Source organism: Aegilops tauschii, chromosome 6 (assembly GCF_002575655.3).
Source record: "Aegilops tauschii subsp. strangulata cultivar AL8/78 chromosome 6, Aet v6.0, whole genome shotgun sequence".
Lineage (NCBI taxonomy): Eukaryota > Viridiplantae > Streptophyta > Magnoliopsida > Poales > Poaceae > Aegilops > Aegilops tauschii.
In genome coordinates this window covers 266,253,055-266,278,552 of record NC_053040.3, presented here as the reverse complement: position 1 = coordinate 266,278,552, position 25,498 = coordinate 266,253,055, and the positions used below count along the sequence as shown (strand labels likewise).

At 47.4% G+C, this 25,498-nt stretch overlaps 1 long non-coding RNA gene across 1 annotated transcript; it reads right to left on the bottom strand.

Moving 5' to 3' along the window:
* Positions 1-14,905: 14,905 nt before the first annotated feature.
* On the bottom strand, positions 14,906-17,248 carry LOC141025620 (uncharacterized). The gene is made up of 2 exons (XR_012187723.1): positions 16,430-17,248; positions 14,906-15,186 (listed from the first exon to the last, which is right to left on the bottom strand). It is a non-coding gene; the product is annotated as an uncharacterized lncRNA (long non-coding RNA).
* Positions 17,249-25,498: the final 8,250 nt, after the last annotated feature.

Below are 25,498 nucleotides of genomic sequence, written 5' to 3'. Positions count from 1 at the left end.
TATCACTGATACAAAAGGAGCTGAGAACCCCGTAGCTGATAACTTGTCTAGGTTAGAGAATATTCGATGACCCACAACCTATTAATGATAGTTTTCCTGATGAGCAATTAGCTGCAATAAATGTCTCTCATAACACTCCTTGGTATGCTGACTATGCTAATTATATTGTTGCAAAATTTATACCACCTAGTTTCACTTACCAAGGAAAGAAGAGATTCTTCTATGATTTAAGACATTACTTTTGGGATGACCCACATCTTTATAAAGGAGTAGATGGTATTATTAGATGTTGTGTACCTGAGCATGAACAGGGACAAATCCTACGGAAATGTCACTCCGAAGCTTCCGGAGGGCATCATGCAGGAGACAGAACTGCTCACAAGGTATTGCAATCTGGTTTTTTATTGGCCTACTCTCTTCAAGGATGCCCGTAAGTTTGTTTTAACTTGCAATGAGTGTCAAAGAATTGGTAATATTGGTAAGCGTCAGGAAATGCCTATGAATTATTCTCTTGCTATTCAACCTTTTGATGTTTGGGGTTTCGATTACACGGGACCTTTTCCTTCCTCTAATCACTATTGCAGGATGCTGCTAATATGACTATGATCAGAGACAATTTCATGAAACTGTGTGCCATGCATTAATCACAAACGGTGATGTAAAATAACCATAAAAAAGATGCAAAACGTTTGCAATGAAGGATACATCAAACATGGTTCAGATTTTAGTTGCGTGTGCGATGTGGGGCATCCAGTTCAGTTCAATTAACTGTTTGCGATGAGGCAGAACAAAAGAAACGGGCACCCAGATGAAGGCGTGTGTGATATACGGCATACAGTTCACTCAGATAAACTGTTTGTGATGAGGCAGAACAACAGAAACGGGCAGCCAGATGAAGGTGTGTGTGATATACGGCATACAATTCACTCGGATGAACTGTTTGTGTTGAGCCATGAGAACAAAAACGGTTCAACTTAACAAGATGTGTGTGATACGCGGCAAACAGGTCTGTAATAAAAAATGTGTGGGAAGACCGATAACAACACAGACGATTCCTGTTAAAAAGTCGTGTGTGTTGTGAGCAAATGATTGCTGGTATACAATTGTCAGTGATTGATGAAATCATCACCGACGGGTTCCATTGTTTAGTCCGTGTGCGATGTGATTTTCTCTGTCTACAGAGCATCAACATATATACTTAAAAAGACGGCATTGCAAAACCAAATTAAGCATACAATTACACAAGTGACTACACACATAACATTTCCACACACCAAATTAAGTAAGCAATTACATGCATACTAAACTAGGAGAAACGAGGATCTAATCATCTACTTGTTGCAACACGCTTGCCATTGCTCTACTTCCGGCTGGATCCCTGGCCGTTTTGGGGAAGGAGGCACTTCCTCATGTGAGTGATCCGCCTGTACGTCTCATAGCTCGTGTACGCCTCCTTGGCCGCGTACACGACGTGAGCTTTGTCAAGTTTCTCCATCCAGGCCGAGTGCCAGCCACGCTTGTCCTTGATGCAGGAATCCTCCATGTCTCTATAGTGGGATCGATGATGGCCTCGGCAAGGTGAATCAGTGAGTCCTTCTCATGCTCGTTGCTGCCCCAGATCTTGTATTGGCCCTGGATTTCGACAAGATTCTGGCAGGCGATGCCTGAATTCTTGAGCACCTTTACATCGTTGGTGATGTCCACTATAGCGAACATGTAGTGGGGGCTATTGACAAACCTGGCGAAATGCTTGCAAGGCCTTGTGGCCAAGTAGTAGTGGTAGACGAGGACGTGACTGCCCACGCACATCTGGGCGACGGTGACCTTGGGACGAGACCCGGCACGTGTGTGGGTGTACTCGAGGTCGAACCCGACCACCTTGTACTTCTCCTCAGCAAGCAACAGCTACATGATGTGGATGGAGTGCTCCACCCAGACCGGGTTGTTGGTGTACACCACCGAGAGCTCCATGAACCTTCTATGGGTGTCCACCACAGCATGCATGGTGAACGGCTGCTCATCGGCGGCAGCCGCTCGGAGCGCCATTGGAGCCACGCAGGATACCCTCTAAGAATTTGTCATGGTGGGTGTGCTTCTTGCAATGGTGGGGCGCGATCGAAAGGTTGAAGCGACACAAGGGTTAAATGGCCGCTGTAATAAATGGGGGCCGGCCGGCATGTAACCGGCATGTCTTGGCACCGCGTTCATAGCTGAAGATTCCATTGCACAGTTGACAACACCGCACCGCACACGTTTCACTTGACCACGTGTGGGCTCGAATAGGCGCCAAATGTATCGTCGGTGAGCCTGTTCCCGCGCTACCGCGCAGTTTACCGCGCAAGCTTCCCGCCCAGCTAGTTTGGCCACACGTCGGCTAGAAGAGGGACAAATCATGGGCGTTTATTGGCAAAAAGCTTGGTAAAAACGAAGTGTGTGGAATGACTTCGGTCATAAGTTTACCCGTGGGTGATGAGGTCAAAGTTACACAGAAGGGTGATGATGGACACTCGAGTGCGATAATTAATTCTACGCTTTATAGGGCACACGGTTGAAGAAACCAACTGTGTGCAATAATGTCGAATATCGCAGTCGAGTTGGCTATACAAATCGTGTGCTATGAGATCGACAAGGTAAACAAATTCGAGAATGGTTAATAAAATGTAAGTCCATTGCATATTGAGGTCAAAATAGTGCTACCAATATACGAGTCTCAGACGATGCCATTTCAACGATTGTACCAAAAAGCTCGAAATATTACAAGGTTCAAATTCTAGAGTTCTATGGCTCAAATTCGAAGATTACAAGGTTCAAACTGATATTAGAAATGAAATTCAGCTCATCAGCTGCAAACGCTCACGCTGATCCGCTGAACATGGATATCAGAGAGGTTCAAACTAATATTACCACTTGTAAGTCTGGTTTTGAAACCTCGTCATATTTGCAAAGGGGTCAGCCACTGAGAGGTCATGTATGGGGTTGACACGATGACTTCCAATTATTCTGTCATCTGAAGTTCCAAAATGAAATTCAACATTTTCAGAGCCTATTCCATTCTGCCGCAGCCGCCGGCGCTAATCAACAAACCATTCATTTTGCCGAAATAAATGTAGGGCAAACCTCATTACCTTCAGCACTCTTGCTCTGACAACAAAGAACCTGGCGAATATAATCTCCGGTAAGGTCCCTCGGTAGGAGTTCAAAGTAATTTCTCAGAGATGTAGATCTAGGCATTCGATGTGATTGTTATATTGTATCACATTATCCACCACTGGGCCTAATCTTATATGCAAAAGAAGAAAACGTGTTAGTGCCTACATGCAGTTTTGAACACTACTACAAGCCTATTTGGTTTGCAGGATTTGTAAAATGCACTAACATGCCATCTTCGATCCGACATGATTAACATGGGCATTTGATTACAATCTAGAAAAATGTAGCCTTCTTCACAAGAGGTTGGAGTGGATGAAAAGTTCCCTAAGAAAACTAGTACAGATGAATCAAAAGGAGAAATGCTTATGGATTGTAACCATATGGATCAAGCAACCAATATGGCGGGGGGGACATGTATGTCCTGAAATCCTCCAAAAAATCCTTCAGAAATCATAGTGCATTGTCATTGTAAACTTGGAAAAAGGTATCACAAACTGAACTCCCTTATGGTTAACATTTAACAGGAAAGGAACATCACCTCGATATATAGCTTCTCCAGGCACGGAAAGCATCTCAGGAAACTGACAACTTGCTCCAGGTTGGGGCCGATAGATTCTAGTGCCAAGACCTTCACTGTGCGCAGTTTCGGGGTCAAGCTTGTCGGAATCATTTTCTGGATGACAGACGAACATACATCTTCAAAATTAGAAATAATGTTAATTTCTAGAAGGAGAGGTAGAAGGCGGTTGTTGTACCTGAGCGGATGTGGATCCAATAACAAGTTCGGAGTATATGTCAGACGAGTAGCCCACCCCTATCAATTTTGATGCAGAAATGACATTGATTCTTGTTGGACCTTGTTGATCAACTACAAGTAATCTCTCAAGTGAAGCTGTGTCCTCAATGACCATACCATGGTACACATCTTGTGATGTCTTCTTGCCGCACCAGCAGCACACATAAATAGTCAGGAGAGTCACGGAGGTGATGTGGAAGCTACTCAACGCATTGATCGCGTGAAGACGAAGGTACTCGAGTGCAGTACAGCCATGAAGCAGGCGCTCCACGTCACCGTTTGGGAGGCAGACAACGACGAGCTCGAGGTGCTTCAATCATGGTAGAATAAGAGCGGGTGCGTCATTAAGGGGGATGGCAGTTCCTGAAAATGGGCATCGATAGCCACCGTCCCAGGTCCTAATACGCCTGTTATGCATTCCCGCATAAAGCTCCCTCGGCATTTGCATCTTGTACCTCCTTTGGCCATCTTCCTCCTCGCTGTCCACATCGTCAGGCAGCACCTATACAAATAGTAAAAAATGTGGCATCAAATTAATGTTTACAAACTAATCTCTAGCAAACATTTGGTAGTTGCCAAAATTTGGCATCAAATCAATGTTTACATGCCATGAAGTAGGGTTAGGAATTTATGGCTATTTTTTATACATATCCAGAGATTATGGTTCGAATTTTAAGCACAATCGTCTATGTACAGACCAATCTTGAAGAAAATAATGGCACAAACATAAATGTAGGTCATTCAAAATCAATTGTCAAGTCCTGGCTAGGAATTATTAGCATGAACACTGACCCTAGTTGGATTACTAGCAGAAGTCACTTGCACTGATGAATCAACTAATCACTTATCACTTGTACCATTCAAACAATCAATACACTACATGGATCTAATGAAATTTACTCAGATTTCATGGATTGGGAGAACATGACCATAGGACTTCTATTCCAAAAACAGGGAGGCAGGAGTAATCAGAGAAACCCTAGGATCTATTTGACACATAAATGGGTATAGATGACTAACCTGTTGTGTGTCATCGTCGGAGTCCTCGCCGGAGTGGTCGTCGGAGTCGTCACCCGAGTCGTCATCAGAGTCGGTGTGGACCTTCGCCTCCGGCTTTGGAAGCATGACACCATAGACGACGGTGGCGGCAACCTCTGTCTCCATCTCCACGCCGTGCTTCGGTGCTTCAGCAGCCCCGGCGTCGCCACTCCCTCCGATGGGGCGCTTCGGCGGCATCCTCATACATTGATGGCTTTGAGGACTAAGAGCGGAGTCGAGGATGCAAGAGGAGAGAGAGGATTGTGTGTGTGGCAAGGATGGGGGGGTGCGGCCGCTCGGGCACGCCATTAATATGGGGTACTGGGAGAGAGGCGGGCGGCGGTCAAACCGCTGGCTTGTCTCCCTGTGAGCCTGCACACCGGACTACTGGCATACCTACCGTCGTTTCACACAGCTATTCGCACGCCTCCCGATGACACTGTGCAGCGAGCACGCCTCCCATCAATTCACACACCTGCATGCACGCCTCCCGGTCTGCCTGCGCGGCGGACTGCTCGCATGCGTCCCGTCAGCTCACGCCTGCTCACACGACACACGGGTCACGTGGCGGCACGTATATTGTGTTTCTATGATGGATGATTAATTCTGCCGCTTTATTGCTTAACCGCACGTATCCATTGTTGGTCGAATGCTCACGGTTTGAATAAATAATCCGTTTGGGATATTGGTTCCCAATTATTAATAATCTCCCGTTTGTAAGAAGATAAAGATTACATCAAAACTGGTCTCAAATTTGACAAAAAAGTACAATGCCACTTTGTATTGGTGTCCATATGACACACGATAAGTTTCATGAATTTCAAATAAGTTTTGGATGTACTAGAATTTAGAAATCAAGATTCTCAATGTTTGAAATTTCTTGCGCGGGGAGTAAACATGCACCCAGTGAGACACATATCTTTTTGCAGTCCATTTAGGTGCACTGTCACGTGTGCATGTAGCTCAAATTTGATTTTTCCACATTATACCCCTAGAAAATCAATCGATGTACTAAAACGTCTTAATGGAAATTAAAACGTCCCTCCTTTGGTAACATATGTTCGCCGCTGGATAATTTAGCATGCGTCGTAGTTGCGGTGGATTCACGGTGTGTGTGTGTGTGTGTGTGTGTGTGTGTGCGCGCGCGCGCGCGCGTGCGTCTAGGGGGGTGGCGGGTGGCTGGCAGTACACTATGAGTCGTGAGCCACCATGGCGGTTGGCCGTTTTGTGAGGCAGGTGCCACATCAGAGTCGTGAATTCGTTATTTAAAACATTACACAACCCTTTCATACAAACATGTTTTGGCCACATGCAATCGATGGTTGTCCTACACGACACTCGATACTCGCGTGTGACACTTTCTGTGGGCCGCGAGGTCGTCGTCCATCACTTTGACCAACAGCCGACGGAGATGCTAATTACCAGCAAGGTAGAATCTTTTTTGTTTGTGCTATGGTGGGAGTATATAGTACGCGTCGAAGAGGTGGGAGGGGACTAGCATATATACTATACGTACGCGTCCGTGAACAAGTACACCTCACTCAGTGTCGGGACTTTTCGGTTTCCGAGGCACGTGCCACATCAAAGTTGTGAAATTGGCTATTCAAACATCACACAACACCTCTTTGGGCCACATGCATGCACGCGGTGGTTATCCTAGGACACTCACATGTGACACTTCCATCTATGGGCTCGTGAGGCCATCGTCGATGCATGCATCACTTTGACCTACATCGGGAGAGGTTAATTAATTTCACCATCAAGGAGGATTCTTTTTGGGTTGTATTATGGTAGGAGCATGTAGTATTCGTCGAAGAGGGGGAAGGGGACCATCATATGTAGTACGCTTCATGAACCTCGCTCTGTGTGGGGACTTTACAGTTTTTGAGGCATGTGCCACATCAAAGTTGTGCATTTTGGGTATTCAACATATGTTTGGCCCACATGCAAAGCGGTGGTGGTTGTCCTCTCCCTCCCACTTAAGCGATTATCAGCGATATCGATGCTTTCCATCTGTTGGCCTGCTTGGTCCATCACTACTTTGGCTGACAACAAAAGAGGTTAATTTGACTTGGAGGGGATTATTATTTTTGTTTCTAATACGGTATATATATATAGGTCATGCTCTGGGATGACATGATACAGTCTGAGCACACACATGCATGTGTACTGTAACACCCCGCATGTAACTTTCCATAATTGTAACTCCAACTCTTGCCATTTTCGGCTATGTGTTATGATATTCCCTCCGTGGTCGGGTTTTGTCTTTCGTTTTGCATTTTGTTCATGTCATGCATCTCATATCATGTCATCATGTGCATTGCATTTGCATACGTGTTCGTCTCATGCATCTGAGCATTTTCCCCGTTGTCCATTTTGCAATCCGGCGCTCCCACCTCCTCCGGCGCACCCCTCTTGTTTTCTTTCGTGAGCGGGTGCCAAACATTCTCGGAATGGACCGAGGCTTGTCAAGTGGCCCTAGTATACCACCGGTCAAGTTTCGTTTCATTTGGAGGTCGTTTGGTACTCCAACGGTTAACCGGGCATCCGCAAAGTCCTTTTGTGTGTTGCAGCAAAACCCCCCCTCAAAACCAGCCCAAAACCCACCAAACTCTCTTCCATGCTGTAGGTCGTTCGATCACGATCGTGTGGGCGAAAACCGCACCTCATTTGGACTCTCCTAGCTCCCTCTAGCTATATATATGCATCCCCTCCCGAAAACATTCGCAGTCCAACCCTAGCCCCGCTCCCTCTCCGCGGGCGGACGTGTCCGTACCGCCGCCCAGACGAATCAGCCGCCGCCACGTCGCCTCCGCGCCTCCCACCTCGCGCCCCGCCGCCGCGGCCCGCCAGGCCCACCGCGTGCCCGCGCGAGCTCGCAGCCGCCGCCGCCTGCCTCCTGCGTCGCGCCTGCCCCGCCGCCTCGCCGCCGGCGCCACGCCGCCGCCGCCGTCCACCGCCGTGCCCCGCTCCCTCCGGCGCCGCGCCCTCCTTCCCCGACGTCGTCGCCCTCTCCTCCATCTCCTCCCGTTGCCACGCCAGCCACCGCGAGCAGCAGCTCCAGCTCCGGCCACGGCGAGCCCGAGCTTCCTCGAGATCCCGATCCAGTCAAACGAAGGTTGACTTTCCCGAGACCCCGAAATTTTGCGATCCTGTGATTTTACAATAAGTGCATCTGTTCATCATGGCATAACTCTCTACATATAGCTCCGTTACGCGTGTGTAATATATTGAATTGTTCGCCTCGTGATGCTCTACATTTTATTCAATTGCACCATGTTCATTAGAGGCCATCTTGATGCCCAAATCTCTGGTGCAAGAGTGCTAGTTGTTGTTATCTGTTGTTACTTAGCAGAACTTGGAGATTTGTTATTTTTGTATCATTTAATCTGCGCATCTTATGGGCATGAGCTCTCATGTGTTTTGTTGTATGCCATGCCATCTTTCCATTGGTGTATGCCATGTATTTTTTTGATCTCTGTGGTGACTAGCACAAGCATGCAAACTAGGCTCCATAATGTTTCTGATTTCAGGGACGGTGATTTCTCCAAGTCTGTCTGCTGTTATTTTGTTGCCATGTAAACTTGATGCTACAGAGAGATCCATGCATATTTTGGAGATGTTCAGTAAGGATGTTTTGTAGATATTGTTGTAGTTGATCCATTCCTGCCCTTGCTTGCAATTATGGAGTGTCATAGCATGACTCAATCTTGCTCTACTTTTGCTATAAAATATTTCTGGCAGATTCTTAACATGATATTCATTTTTGCCAAGCTTGTTGTAGTTGATCCATACATGCTATGCTTTTTATCTTGCCATGGATAGCTTCATAAACATGCCATATTGCTGTAGGTATGCTTTTTTTGTCATGCATTGCTTTGTGGTGAGTGCATCAAGCTCACCAAGGTGCCTTCATATTATTGTTTCTGCCATGCTCTGTTTTCTGCTAAGTCTGAAACCTGTTAACGAAACTTGCAATATTTGCATGGTTGCCATCATATCTTCTGGTCCTTTTTGGCTTATGGTCAGTAAGGGATTTTTGTCATATGCATTTAGTAGAACACTGCCATGCCTTGTTTTGCTATGTTAACTTCCTGTAGCATGTTGATTTCGTGCTCTGAACATTGCTACCTGATGCTGCTTCAGGCATGTCCAGTAATTTCACCAAGTCTGTGAACCTGATTTCTTTTGCACTTTTGCCATGCTGGTTTGAGCTTGTTATGTTGTGAACTAGCCGTAGCTCAGTGTTCATCTTTTGTCAAGCATCTCCTGTAGATTACTGCTATATGCTTTGTTGCTATGTTGGAGTGCTGTAGCATTGTTATTTGAAGTGCTATCATGCTGTTAATCGCAGATTCGTGTCATTCTTGTTTTGCTTGCCATTTGCAAACCGTGCATCCGTTTCCGGTGATCTTTATATCGATTTCGACCGAAATCATCTCACCTTTCCAGTGGAATGCTTGGTTTGCCAAGTTACTGCCTTGTTCATCATTTTTCTTCCGGAGCACGCATATGCATCGCATATCATATCTCGCATATCATACATGTTTTGCATCATGTTGCTTGTGCATTTCCCGTGATTGATTGTGGTTCCGTTGCTTGTGTTCTTGTCTTGGGTAGAGCCAGGAGACGAGTTCATGAATGAGGAACCTGTTGAGTACGCTTACGAGGGTCAAGCTTTCGACAACTCTGAGAACCTTGCAGGCAAGATGACCACCCCTCGAAATCACTTGTATTTTTGCTTTGCTAGTTGTTCGCTCTATTGCCATGCTGCGCTACCTACCACTTGCTTTATCATGCCTCCCATATTGCCATGTCAGCCTCTAACCATCCTTTCCTAGCAAACCGTTGTTTGGCTAAGTTACCGCTTTTGCTCAGCCCTTCTTATAGCGTTGCTAGTTGCAGGTGAAGTTGAAGTTTGTTCCTTGTCGGAACATGGATATGTTGGGATATCACAATATCACTTATTATATTAATGCATCTATATATTTGGTAAAGGGTGGAAGGCTCAGCCTTATGCCTGGTGTTTTGTTCCACTCTTGCCGCCCTAGTTTCCGTCATACCGGTATTATGTTACCTTGAGTTTGCGTTCCTTACGCGGTTGGGTGATTTATGGGACCCCCTTGACAGTTCGCCTTGAATAAAACTCCTCCAGCAAGGCCCAACTTTGGTTTTACCATTTGCCACCTAAGCCTTTTCCCCCGGGTTTTCGCGAGCCCGAGGGTCATCTTTATTTTAAACCCCCCCCCCCCCCGGGCCAGTGCTCCTTCGAGTGTTGGTCCGAACTGAGTAGACTGCGGGGCCCCCTCTTGGAAACTCGAGGTCTGCTTTTACTCGTAGGATGTCTCATCCGGTGTTGCCCTGAGAACGAGATATGTGCAGCTCCTATCGGGATTTGTCGGCACATCGGGCGGCTTTGCTGGTCTTGTTTTACCATTGTCGAAACTCGTAAACCGGGATTCCGAGACTGATCGGGTCTTTCCGGGAGAAGGTTTATCCTTCGTTGACCGTGAGAGCTTATGATGGGCTAAGTTGGGACACCCCTGCAGGGTATTATCTTTCGAAAGCCGTGCCCGCGGTTATGAGGCAGATGGGAATTTGTTAATGTCCGGTTGTAGAGAACTTGTCACTTGACCCGGTTAAAATACATCAACTGCGTGTGTAGCCGTGATGGTCTCTTCTCGGCGGAGTCCGGGAAGCGAACACGGTTTGAGTTATGTATGACGTAAGTAGGAGTTCAGGATCACTTCTTGGTCGTTACTAGATGACGACCGTTCCGTTGCTTCTCTCCTCGCTCTCATTTGCGTTTGTCCGCCACCATATATGCTTATTGCCTGCTGCAGCTCCACCTCATTACACCATCCCTTCCTATAAGCTTAAATAGTCTTGATCTCGCGGGTGTGAGATTGCTGAGTCCTCGTGACTCACAGATTCTACCAAAACAGTTGCAGGTGCCGACGATGCCAGTGCAGATGATGGGATCGATCTCAAGTGAGAGTTCAATGAGGAACGTGGTCGTTACTATGTGTCTTTTCCTGATGATCAGTAGTGGAGCCCAGTTGGGGCGATCGGGGATCTAGCATTTGGGGTTATCTTATTTTCATTTGGATTTTGACCGTAGCCGGTCTATGTGTGTATTTTGGATGATGTATGATCTATATTTATGTATTGTGTGAAGTGGCGATTGTAAGCCAACTCTTTATCCCATTCTTGTTCATTACATGGGATTGTGTGAAGATGACCCTTCTTGCGACAAAACCACAATGCGGTTATGCCTCTAAGTCGTGCCTCGACACGTGGGAGATATAGCCGCATCGTGGGCGTTACATATACGCATGAATCCCTCCCATCGGGTCGAAGTGGCTAGTACCACGACACGTCATGAACCGATCTCGCTCTATGTGGGGACTGTACGATTTTCAACGCATGCGCCACATCCTTGTTGTGAAATGGCATTCAAACATGCATGCACGCATCACCTCCATACATATGCATGTAGTGGTTGTGTTCGAATGGTACACTCCCTCGCGTGGCTATCGGCGACAAGCCTATATATTCGTGGGCCCGCGTGGACATCCATGATCACCTTGACCGACAACAAGATAGGTTACCATGGCGGATTCTTCCTTTGGTTCGTGTTATCGTAGTATAGGTCATGGTGATATTCAGACCTAATTAAGTTTGAGCGCATACTATGCATGCATGCATGAATCCCCGTCATCGACTTGAAGTGTGGTGTGACATACATATGCATCATCAACTAACCCTCGCTTTGTGTGGGGATTTCTTGTTCGAAAGCTAGGTGCCACTGTTGGTTCTATATCCGGCATATCTCGTAGTAGGGGTCCTAAGCTAGGCGTCTTGGAGCGATGGTAACACGGACACTGGATTTTCCCCAGGTTCGGGCTCTCTCGAAGAGATAATACCCTACATCCTGCTTTTGATTGTATTAATATGGGGTGTAGTACAGAGTACATGCGTCTACCACAAGATTGTTCTAATGAATATTAGATAATCTATTGATTAGCCTGGCCCCGGTTTATATAATGTACCAGAGGCCCAGTGTTTAGAAGAGTCCTCGTCTTGGGCGCTAAGTCTTGTGGAATATCCCTTGTATGCGGCATGGGCTGCTCGAACTAGCTCAATAGTGAATCATCATGGGGGTCCTCGGCATGATCCACTGGTCGGGAGACGACGTGGTGAGTACCCCCTAGTCTAGGACACCGTCTGTAGCCCCCTGAACCGGTCTTCAAGTTGCGGACGCTCCTTGGTTCTTCCGAACCGTTCTTCGTCTTCGGTCATCGGTCCTGAAAATTGGTTCAACAAATCTTCCTATGTCCCATCTTGAGGATCGCCGAGCTGAATTCGAAGAGTTTACAAGTCTCGCATCTGAGGAGCCCCTTTAAGTTATTGGCCTTTATTAATGCCTTGTAATTTTTTAACGTCACACCTAGGGTTTGAAATGTTTCCGACGGCTCCAATTTCGTGAGAAACCATGGCTCATGATACCAAGATGATGTAGGGTGGAACCCTAAAGGGAGATCTTTCACGAATTGGAGGGGAAATTCCCAAGAACAAGAAGAGCACAAAGGGGGAAAACAAGAGGAACACTCAAAACGACACTTGATCCAATCACACATGTGCTAGATCAATCACACAAAGAGAGATACAAAGGTCCAAATCCAACACAAGAAGGTACAAGAAGATAAAGAGTTAGAAAACGAATGAAGAAAAGGGAACGAATCACCGGGAAGAGTTAGAAAACGAATGAAGATACTTGAGGGAATTTAGATACAAGAGAACAAAGAGACCGTGAGCTGACTAAAGAATACTTGCACGAAGCACCGGAAGAATTGGAGAATGAATGAAGAGACATCAATTTAGAATAATTGGAGAACGAAGCTGAAAACATAGAACAAAGAAATCTTCTAAAATGATGGCCTTTGGATGATCAAGAAATGAAAACAACTCCTGAAATGCTCCGGATGGTATGAAAAGAATTTCTCACAATCAGATCAATTATGAGGATGGCGTCAAGTTTGAACTACGAATCTTCGAGAGAACGGACAAGATTAAGGAGAATTCTTCTTCGGTCTTCAAAGCTGAGAATGACGACGAGAAATACCACCCAAATTGTTGAGACACTCCGGAACGACGAAGAATATAAATGTTGAGCCAAAGATGAAAAGAATTTGAAAGCGATCTTGGAGAAGGCCTCTGACTGATGAAAATTCATTCTTACATCACACTTTTGAAAAGAATTTGAGAATAACTCCAAAAGAAATTAGAAGAGTCAGGTAAGATCCTAGAAAAAGACCTGTGGGTTAGGGCCCACTCAAAGATACATGGTTGGATGATTACTTGAAAGGGAGATTGCACCGGTTGATTTAAATGGCTTGAATGAGATATCAACCTCGAAATATCTTGAGCGAATTAAGAATGGAAACACGAATCTTCTAAGATATCTTCAGCACTCCGAACAAATGAATAGTGAGAGGTGAACGATTAAGAGAGTCTTGGATAAGAAATTCCAACATGGGAAAACATGTGAAACCATAGGAAGAGATATGATCTACATCGAAGCTTGAATTTAATCCACCGGAAAATAGTATGAGAATGAAGAATGATGAACTTGAAGCTTCCTTAGCATCTTCATGAGAATCACCGGGTAAGAACATTGAAGGTAAAGAATGAAGAGACTTCACATCAATAAAATGGATACTTGATTAAGAAATCTGAGTCCTTGAAGAAATGGGTGGGATGGTGGGACAAATAAAGGCAACATGGGAACGGATGAAGCAGACAATCCTGAGGCTTCTCAACGGCGCCCGTATGGAATAACTTGATGAGAAGCGCACCTGTTGGCAAGAATTGACATGACCATTTTGATGATCAAGAAGGATTAACATTCACATTGAAGCAACGCGAATACCACAACTCAAAACAGAACAAACGATTTGGCTTGGAAAATTAGCCGGAAACAAACATATGATAGAGATTTCGCCCAAAGTGTGTGATGAGGCCCCACGGGCACGACGTACAACGGACATCATGAATGACAAACGAGACATCCCCGAATTAGCATAGCCAAGGATTCTTTAAGGTGCCTCGCGACCACTGTAAATCGACCATGAAAAACGAACCACTAGAATACATCTGTGGAAAAGAAATCCTGGGTAACTACTTGAATTCCCACCTATGAACTCCCGAAATTCTCTGGTTATGCAATCTAGTGTTGGGGTTACAGGGAGGCACAAATATCTCACACAACTAACAAATCCTACACTCCAACTGTATCCATCCATCAACACATAACCAAAAAAACCTCGGAAACTATGTGCCTCAGACCTTCGAAAGCATCCGATATACTAGCTGTGGCAATGCATCTGGTCACTCTGCCTAGTACTGGTGTCGCCAAACTACTCTCACCACAAGGAGTATAGAAGCGTTTTCGATGTCGGTGACCTCTGGTATTCCGGAACTAAAATGATAAGCACTGTGACAAAAACACCTTGGAGCTCAACTCCCCGGGACACTGCCACAACCCCTAAATGACAGGAGGCACCAAGACAGAATTCAAGTCACCATGACATCGGACCGATTCCACAATACCCGTGTGATCCTAAAAAAATTTGAGTGAAAAAAAGGAGAGTGAAGTCAAAACATCTACGTCAAGAGTCCTCACTAGAGCGACGAAGGGTATAAGGAGTAAAAATAATTCTTACTCTCCGATATAACTAGACTCAAAATAGTTTTCTTCTAGACTCAACAACGACAGCGGTTCAATCAATCAAGAGGGCTCCTAAGGTCGGTAAGGCTCTGATACCAACTTGTAGCGCCCAAGATGCGATTTTATCCCAATCACGTGATGAATTCATGATCATGGCACAATCGCATTTCGAGCGCATAGCAAGGTGAATATCATTACAACATACCATGTACTGAATAAATAAGAATACAAGATAAAGACTCACACTCGCCATAAGCTACAATATGAATATAACAGTTCATCAATACATAGCAATCATCATACAGAAGAGCAGATCCGACTAAAGATGAAATCAAACGAAAAAGAAGAAGAACATCCACCCTGCTAATCCCAGGCACCCGACCCGGAACCTATCCCTTGATCGAAGAAGCAGAAGAAGAACTCCAAACAAGCAAGCATCATCTCTCTCGTCAAAGCATCGCTTTACCTGTACCTGCAATTATTGTTGTAGTAATCTGTGAGCCACGGGGACTCAGCAATCCCATTACCAAGAGTATCAAGACTAGCAAAGATTAATGGGTATGGAAATGGACGAGTGGTGAGGTTGCAGCAAGCACCTAAGCATTGTATAGTGGCTAACTCACGAGTACAAGAGTAAGATGAGAAATTATGCAACTATCGCAATCTAATAATGATCAAGAAGTGATCCTGAGCTACTTACGTTCAAACATAACCCAACCATGTTCTCTTGTCGACTCACTCGAAAAGAGACAGTCACGGTTACACACACGGTTGGTGTATTTTAATCCGGATCTAGTGTCAAGCTCTCTACAATCGGATATTAAAAATTCTCATCTGCCACATAACCGCAGGCACGACTCTCAAAAGTTTAAACCCTGCAGGGGTGTCCAAACATAGCCCATGACAAGCTCACGATCCGCGAAGACAATCCTCCATCATGGAACACGCGATCAAACTCGGGATCCCGGTGCACAAGACATTTCGACAATGGTAAAACAAAGCCAGCAAGACCTTCCGACGTGCCGACACCCTGATAGTAGTCGCGAGTTTCTCGTCTCAGGCCACGACGGATGAGCTATGCGTATAGGTGCCAAAATAACCCAGGTTGCCCCAGGGCGGCCCCGCAAGTGCTCTAGTTTGGACCAACACTCATGAGGAGCACTGGCCCGGGTTGTTGATTAATTATCCTCGGGTGCTAGCCGGTCCCTATGCAAGTTTTAGTTGTTATTAGGCAAATGGTAAAACCAAAGTTGGGCCTTTCTGGAAGAGTTTTATTCAAAGCGAACTGTCGAGGGGGGCCCATAAACCATGACTGTGTTAGGGACGCAAAAATCAAGGAACATAACACCGTTATGACGGAAACTAAGGCGGCAAGAGTGGAACAAAACACCGAGCAAAAGGCCAAGCCTTCCACCTTTTACCAAGTATATAGATGCATTAATTAAATAAGGGATATTGTGATATCCCTAATATCCATGTCCCAACATGGAACAACCTGCACTGAACCTGCAATTAGCAACGCTATAAGAGGGGCTGAGCAAAGCGATAACATAGCCAAACAACGGTTTGCTAGGATCGTGGAAAAGGTTACAGACTATTTCATGGCATATTGGGAGGCTTGATAAACAAGTGGTGGGTAGCGTGACATAGCGATAGCATCGAGACAACTAGCATAATAAAGATAGTAGTGAGATCCAAGGTGACAGTCATCTTGCCTGAAATCCCGCTAGGAAGAAGACCGAGTCCATGAAGTAGACGAAGCAACGTACTCGAAAGGATCCTCACAATCACAGTGAAATCGGAACTATCGAGAAGTAGCACAACTGGAAAGAAGCAAACAACACGGTAAACCAACAAGCATAAACATGGCATGATGCATAATCAAATATGATGCATGTCCGGTTTAGTAAGGCATGCCATGTCAAAGTGCAACAAAGGATACTACAAATTAAGTGGAGCTCAATATGCAACGAAACACCACATTTAAGTGTTTAGTTCGCTCTCGTTTATGCTACTCAATAATATTAAATGTTGGTTAACCTGGCAAGAGGTATAAGAAAACTAACTATTTAGGCAAGTTTAAATGAGGCCGGAAACACTTTTTTTTTTGAAAAATCCCCATATGTCCATTAGCAATTATAAAGTAAACAAGAATTTTAAACATTTTAAATTTTGTTATCATGATGCGGATGACATATACAAGTTTTATGCAATTTTATGAAAATGTTGATATGAGCATGTTACGAAGCATTTGGTCACCATGACGGAACGAAAGGGGTGCCACGGCAACTACAACAGAAATTGTGCCACGACAATATTCCGATGATCCGACAACTCGTCAAGATGTCGGTGCAAAAGAAAGTGTGGATGTACTAAACATGCAAAAGATGGTGGGGTGATCCCGGTTACCGGGTTCCCACGGGTCGACGGCATAGCAAACGAGGAGGAACGTGAAATGACAACTCGAAAAGGTGCAAACACGAGCATCTCATACAACACACATGCATTCATTTACAACCATCGTCTCAGGGTTATACCTTCGAACCGTGCGTTTTTTGGGGCAGAACGAGTTCGTTGAGGGAAATAAAAGTTCACACAAAGGTAGTGAAAGTAGCGGTACACGTTCGTTTCGGAGAGGTACTTAACGAATCCAGCGTCTTCGGGGCGATGATAGTTGTACACGGGTCGAGGTACTTGGCGTATCTGTGCAGTAGTCGAACCTGCCGAACGGCCGGAGCGTTGTTTGACGATCCATGTACGGGTCTTGCAAATCCAAAGTGCTCATGTGCGGATACGTCTGGGTCGTTCAACGAAGAGGCCGTGTAGACGAACCGAAGTGGTAGTAGGCGAGATACACGGCCACGGCAGTCTTCGGACTTGAAGTTTCGTGTAGTCGAACTTAGGTGGTCTTGGCGAACCGTGAGGGAGTCAACAGGCCGCTGGTGCAGCGGGAAGCAGCCGGAGGTGCACGTGGAAGGAGAACAAGCAGGGCAAGCATGTGGCCCTGCGGTGGAGTTTGAGCACGCCCTCGAGGCATCCACGAGGAGCAACAGGCGACCATGGGTGCTGGTGGAGGCCGGGGCAGGGCGGCTCGAGGCGAGAGGAGCAGATGGAGGCTCGGGCTTCTCGAGCCAAGGGGATGGCCGGCAATAGGCACCTGCGGGAGGCCGAGGGGAGCGGCGAGGTGGAGGCATGCAGGTAGTGGAGGCAGGGAACGACGAGAGCAGAGGAGCGTCTTGGGTGGCTGCGCGCGAAAGGAAGGCAAGGCCGGAGCTGGAGCTTGAGGCCGCAGCGCGACAGAGGGAAGCAGAGGCCGCAGCGCCGTGGAGGCTGGCCGACGGACGGTAGGGTCGAGCGGCCATGGTTGAGGACGCCTTGGGGCACTGGAGAGAAACGAGGCACAAACGAAGGGGAGGAAGGGAGCCGGAGGTGGCAGGGCGTCGGAGCAGCGCAAGAGTGGCTGCTGGTTGCGGCGGCGACGACGGAAGGAGGCCACGAATCGGGAGGTGCGGCGCGCGGGAGGAGCCTGGAGGGCTGCGGGATCGAGGGCCAGCTCTCTTGCGTGCGTTGGTGGCGGCGCTATCGGGAGGGAGATGGGGATCGAGGAGAGCTGAGCAGCGTGGGGATCGGGCTAGGTTTAGATAGGCGCCAGAGTTGGGCCTCGGTGAAGATGGGCCATCGTGGTTGGCATGCAGCGAGATGGGCTTCTCTCTCTAATCTCCCACTTCTCCTTTATTTACCAAATACAGTAAATAACAAAAAAGAAAATGAGAGAAAGAAAGGGTTGGAGAAAGAATTTCGGCATGGGGTTTATTTCTCTGGACTCACAAAAATATGCTTGGTCCAAGAAAATAGAAGTTGGCACAAATGCAAGAATTAAATTCAAACTCATGTGAATTTAATTCAAATGGGTTTGAACTAGGTCTAGGTTTAGAAGTAACCAAAAATGTTGAGATTTTGGGAGGAGCCTCAATAGATGGAGAAAGAATTATGGAGAAAGTTTGAAGAACAAACTTGAAGCAAAAAGGCATGAGAATTAAATTGCAAGTGGGTTGCGGTTAATTCCAAACTAATGGAATATTTATTATAGCTCCCTAAATATCGAGAGGATATGTTATAAAGAGAAATCACCATGTGAATTCCCTCGATTTAAATGGATCAAAGATCCATGCAATTTATTTATGTGAGTTTTAGTTGGTTTGTGGAAGTGATAGCATGATGACATGATGCAATGCAAATGATGCTATGAGGAATGCAACAGAGAAATAAAACACACGACGGAACTCAGAATCCATGGAAGGCATCTGGAGCGTCGGTCTCGGGTCGTTACAAAAGGATTGGGCTACCTTGCTGCATATTATTTGCCGTTACCATTACTTGCTCGTTACAAATTATCTTGCTATCAAACTACTTGGTACTTATAATTTTAGTGATTGCAGAGAATACCTTGCTGAAAACCGGTTGTCATTTCCTTCTGTTCCTCGTTGGGTTCGACATTCTTACTTATCGAAAGGATTACGATTGATCCCCTATACTCATGGGTCAGCAATATTTTATAGCAGAATGATTGGTGTGAACAATTACTTTGGAATCAACAATGTAAGATCTGAATTTATCACAAGCAAACACAACTGCTAAAAAATCTTTTTCAGTAGTAGCATAATTTCTTTGGGCACTATCTAGAGTTTTGCTAGCATAATGGATAACATTTAGTTTCTTATCAACTCTTCTTCCTAGAACAGCACAAAAAACATAATCACTAGCATCACACATAATTTCAAAAGGTAAGTTCCAATCAGGTGGTTGAACAGTAGGTGCAGAAATTAAAGCTTTATTAAGTGTTTCAAAGGCTTCTACACAATCATCATCAAAAACAAAAGAAATATCCTTTTGTAAAAAATTAGTGAGCGGCCTAGAAATTTTAGAGAAGTCTTTAATAAACCTTCTATAGAAACCAACATGACCAAGGAAACTACGAATCTCTACTCCTAGTGGGTGACGGAGTGGCGGTACGGCCGTCGTGCCGCACCGACGGCGGCAGCGACGAATCCTGCTGTTCGCGAGCGGTAGGGTCAGTGGCGGCGTTAGCCACCAGGGAGGCGGAGCGACAAGGGGCGTCGTTGCCCACGGGTGCTGTCTGAGCAACACGAGTGGCCCGGCGCTTGGCACGGATACGGCGAGGTTGGCCATAGGAGCGACGGAACAAACGGTGGAAGAGAGGCTTCGACAGGCCCCTACCTGGCGCGCCAAATGTCGGATTTAGGGCTCCGCAGACCCAAGAAAGGTTCAAACTCCGGGGCGTATGCGAAGAACTCAACCTATCCAGGTTACCAGCCTGTCGCCCCACGGCCTAGCTCGATTCGCTCAAACAAGGAAGAAGATGGACACAGCGGTTTACCCAGGTTCAGGCCACCTTGCGGTGTAAGACCCTACTCCTGCTTTATGGTGGATTGGCCTCACGAGGGGCTGAGGATGAACTAGTACAAGGGATGAACAACCTCGCGAGGTCTATGGATGAGGGAATGAGTCACCCCCTCTATGGTGGCGGCTAACCTATATTTATAGTGGCCTCGGTCCTCTTCCCCCAAAACACTGGCGGGAAGAGATTTCGCAGTGGCCAATTTGAAAGGGGACAAGTAGTACATCTTATCCTGACAAAAGGTGGTCTTCACCTGCAAAGCTTCTAGTCGTGATGCAATGGTGGGCTCGCGATGACATCTGTCCTGCCATCGTGGCGGTCCTGGTCTCGTCGCACCGGAATGGAAACCTTTGCCAGATTCCTTGGGAACCCACGCCTATCCTTGCCTCCTTAGCACCAAAGTGGAAACTGCCTCCTCTACGCCTGCTGGCGCCCGCCTGCCTTGGTCGTCATGGCTTGCGTCATGGTAGGCTCCTGAGGTTGGGTACCTGCATAGAAATCTCCGCTCCTCCGGAGTCCGCTTGGGGAGGCCGCTCCCTCAGGAGGTCTTGGTGTCATGTCCCTTGCCAGGCTTGGCCCCTCGCGAGGGTCTTGTCTTGGTACTCTTGTAGATGGGCCGTACCAGGCCGTCGATGGAGCCACGCCGCAGGCCGCAGGCAGGCAAGTCTGGGTATCCTAGTTCCCAGAACACCGACATTGAGCTCCTGGCAGTCGTTGGTGTTGTGGCTATGGACGTTGTGGAAGACACAGAATGGTCGGTTGCACCTAGCTGGCTCATCATGGTCACGTCCGCGCTTCATCTCGAGCTCCGCGGCTAGCACAGTTGGGCCCTTATGCTTAACTTCCTTAGCCTTGGCCTTCTTGTCTTCAGGATCGACCTCTGGAAGCTCCAGGAGGGAGAGGCGACCTTCCTTTGCCCTTGCGCACCTGGTTGCCATGTTAAACATTTCCAGTGCCGAACACAAGTCCTCATGTATGGCGAGCTCCTCCCTCATCTTGACATCCCGTACGCCATCAGAGAACGCCGAAATGATGGCCTCATCTGACACCTTTGGGATCTTGAGGCAAACGTTCATGAAGCGCTATATGTACTTGTGCAAGGTCTCGCCCGACAGCTGCTTTATGCGCCGCAGGTCGCCTGCTGCAGGAGCGCTGTCGCGAGTGCCCTGGAAGTTGGCGATGAAGCGCTCTCTTAGCTTGTCCTAGTAGGAGATCGACTCCACCGGGAGGTTCAGAAGCCAAGAACGCGTGCCATCCTTGAGGGCCATGGGGAACCAGTTCGCCATGACCTTGTCATTGCCGTTTGCCGCCTTGATGCTCATCTTGTAGAGCTAGAGAAATTCCGCGGGGTCAGGAGTGCCGTCATAGCATGAAGGCAGATCCGGCTTGAACTTGCCGGGCCAAACGATGCGGCGCAGCTCCGGAGTGAAAGCACGACAGCCTGTCGCACTCATAGGGGCCGGTCGTATGGGGGACTTGATCTTGGCGCCCGTGCACCACCGCCTCTGGTGGCACGCGGTCTTGACGCGGCGGTGCTGGAAGCGCACACGCTTCTCCTTGGGGCGCTGCACCACCTGGGAGCTTTCTTCATCGCACGCCGACACCCTGCGCGGCGGGTCGCCTTGGGGTGCCTCACGCCTGGGCTCGGGGTCCACACCGTGCAGAGAAGGAGGAGGGGCGCGCCGCGAGCCACATCCCCCGCCAGGGACGGCGGGGGACGTGGCGAACGGGACGGTGCAGGGGCCTCACCGGCGAGTTGACGAGCTTGGCGATGCGGCTGAGCCAGTCGTCATAGAGGTCGTTGTCCGGACGGTAGCGCAGAAGCTCACGCGCCATGAGCAACGCAGCCTGCGTGTTCGCCGGCCCACGACGAGCATGAGAAGACGACGTCGTGGCTGGAGTGGGTGATGAAGTGGTGGTACGGCCGTCACGCCGCACGGACGGTGGCAACGATGAATCCTGTTATTCGCGAGCGGCAGGGTCGGTGGTGGCGTTAGCCACCGTGGAGGTGGAGCGGTGAGGGAGCATCGTTTCCCACGGGTGCTATCTGAGCAATACGAACGGCCCGACGCTCAGCACGGACACGGCGAGCGCCGGCATAGGAGCGACGGAATGGTGGCAGAGCGAATGGTGGAAGAGAGGCTTCGACACGCCCCTACCTGGCGCGCTAAATGTCGGATTCAGGGCTCCGCAGACCCAAGAAAGGTTTGAACTCTGGGGCACGTGCGAAGAACTCAACCTATCCAGCCTACCAGCCTGTCGCCCCGTGGCCTAGCTCGATTCGCACGAACAAGATAGAAGATGAACACGACAGTTTACCCAAGTTCGAGCCACCTTGCGTTGTATGACCCTACTCCTGCTTTGTGGTCGAGGATGAACTAGTACAAGGGATGAACAACCTCGTGAGGGCTGCTCTGGTGAGAGTGGAAAGGATCCCCCCTCTAGGGTATTGGCTAACCTATACTTATAGTGGCCTCGGCCCTCTTCCCCCTAAACGTAGGTGGGAAGGGATCCCACAGTGGCCAATTTGAAAGGGGACAAGTAGTACATCTTATCCTGAGGAAAGGTGGTCTTCGCCTGTAAAGCTTCTTGTCATGACACAGCGGTGGGCTCGGCGATGACATCCGTCCTGGCGGTCTTGGTATCGTTGCACCGGAATGGAAACTGTTGCCAGATTCTTCGGTAACCCACGCATGTCCTTGCCTCCTTAGCACCAAAGAGGAAACTGCCTTCTCTGTGCCCGCTGGCGCGCGCCTGCCTTGGTCGTCATGGCTTGTGTCATGGTGGCCTCATGAGGCTGGGTACCTACATAGAAATCTCCGCTCCTCGGGAGGCCGCCTGGGGAGGCCGCTCCCTTGGGAGGTCTTGGTGTCGTCCGCCTCGCAAGGCTTGGCCCCTCGCGAGGGTCTTGTCTTGGTGCTCTTGTAGATGGGTTGTACCAGGGCGTTGATGGAGCCACGCCGTGGGCCATGGGCAGGAAATTCTGGGTACCCCGCTTCCCAGAACGCCGACATTTGTCTTCTTCCTTTGTGGTGTCATGATGACATTCACAGGAAGCTTCTCAAGACGAATTTTGGGAACCCTGATCTTCTTGATAGGTGACCCATTCCTGCAGTTAGTTCCAATAAACTTGGCAAACACTTCACCGTTCTGATTCTTGAACAGTTTATAGTTTGAGTCAAATGACTCATCAATGATAATAGGGTTAGCACAGGTGAAACCAGATAAGGTAGATGGATCCAAAGAAGGGCCCTTTGCAGCAACCCATGTGGTTTTGGGGTACTGCTCAGGCTTCTAGTAAGGACCATCAACATTCATTTTCCTGTCGAAACCAACACCCTCTTTCCTAGGGTTTTGGTTCAAAATCTGTTTCTTGAGGACATCACATAGTGTATGATGCCCTTTGAGGCTTTTGTACATGCATGTTTCAAGCAATGTCTTCAACCTGGTATTCTCATCAGCAATAGTAGTGGCATCCTCAGAAGAGGGGTTAGTTACCACATCAACAGTTGAAGATATTGCAACTTCAGAAGCAGTAGAACATTCAGCAATAGAGACAGCATTGTCACGCTTAAGGCATTTTAAACAAGGTGGCACAAAATCTTCCTGAGCGGAACTGATCTATTGGACGAGTAGTGAATCATTTTGTTTTTGAAGATCTTCATGAGATGCTCTTAGTTTCTCTAGCTCTTGCTTACTTTGAAGATAATCATAGGAAAGCTTCTCATGAGAAGCTGAGAGGGTTTCATGACGACTTTCAAGTTCTTCGTACTTAACACGAAGATTTTTGATGTCTTCGATTAAGGACCGAGTTCAATTCATTTCCTCGTCCAACAGGTCATCGCTTTTGTCTAATAATTTTTGAATCTTTCCATGGTTGTTTGTTGTTCAGTTGCAATTTTAGCAAGTGTCATATAACTGGTTTTGGATTACATTCAGAGTCATCTTCACTAGAGGTCTGAAAGTAAGCATCACGAGAGTTTACCTTGGCACCTCGTGCCATGAAGCAGTAGGTGGGAGCAGAGTCGCCGTCATCGTTCTCTTCAGTGTCGGTGTCTTGACCATTGTCTTCAGTGTTGAAGATGAACTTAGAGACGAACGCCGAAGCTAGAGCCAGGCTTGCCACGCCTGAACCAAACTCCTCCTCAGACTCCACCTCTGCCTCCTCATAAGCAGACTCCTCCTCTGAATCCATTTCCTTCCCAATGAAGGCACGTGCCTTGCCAGATGAGCTCTTCTTGTAAGATGAAGACTTTGAGGATTTCTTCTTCTTCTTCTTGTCGTCATAGTCATATTCCTTGCTCTTCTTCTTTTTCTTTGCTTCCTTATCCCATTGAGGACATTCACATATGTAGTGGCCTGTCTTCTAGAATTTGTGACATGTTCTCTTCTCGTAGTCACGAGTGGAAGCCTCATCATTCTTGGAGCTGGATCTTGAAGACTTTCCGAAGCGATTCTTCTTGGAGAAATTTTGGAACTTTCTCACAAGCATTGCTAGCTCTTTGACAATGTCTTCAGGATCATCAGATCTGTAGTTAGATTCTTTAGATGAGGATACAACCCTGCCTTCAAAGCACGAGATCGGCCGTAGTTGGGACCATAGATGTCTCTCTTCTTAGATAGTCGGAATTCATGTGTGTTGAGCCTCTGAAGTATGTCAGATGGATCGAGATCTTTGAAGTCAGGGCGCTCTTGGATCATCAAGGCCAGGGTGTCAAAGGAGCTGTCAAGTGATCTTAGTAGCTTCTTAACTCTCTCATGCTTGGTGATCTTAGTGGCGCCAAGTGCGCGAAGCTCATTTGTGATATCAGTGAGGCGGTCAAAAGTGAGCTGGACATTCTCATTGTCATTCCTATTGAATTGGTTGAAGAGATTGCGAGGCACATCAATTCTTGAGTCGCTTCTAGTTGAGACGCCTTCATTGACCTTGGACAGCCAGTCCTAGACTAGCTTCGCAGATTCCAGAGCGCTGACACGGCCATACTGCCATTTGGTCAGATGACCACAGATGATGGTCTTGGCGGTTGAGTCCAGTTGCGTGAACCTCTTGACATCAGCAGTAGTGACACCTTCACCGACCTTGGGAATGCCGGTCCTGACGGCATACCAGAGGTCGTTGTCAATGGCTTCAAGATGCATGCACATCTTATTCTTCCAGTAGGGGTAATCAGTGCCATCGAAGATGGGGCATGTAGCGGAGACTTTGATTATCCCTGCAGTTGACATAGCTAAAACTCCAGGTGGTTAAACCGAATCACACAGAACAAGGGAGCACCTTGCTCTGATACCAATTGAAAGTGCTAGTTATCGACTAGAGGAGGGGTGAGGCAATTTTTATGAAAGTCTTCAAAAGATGCAAGAACTT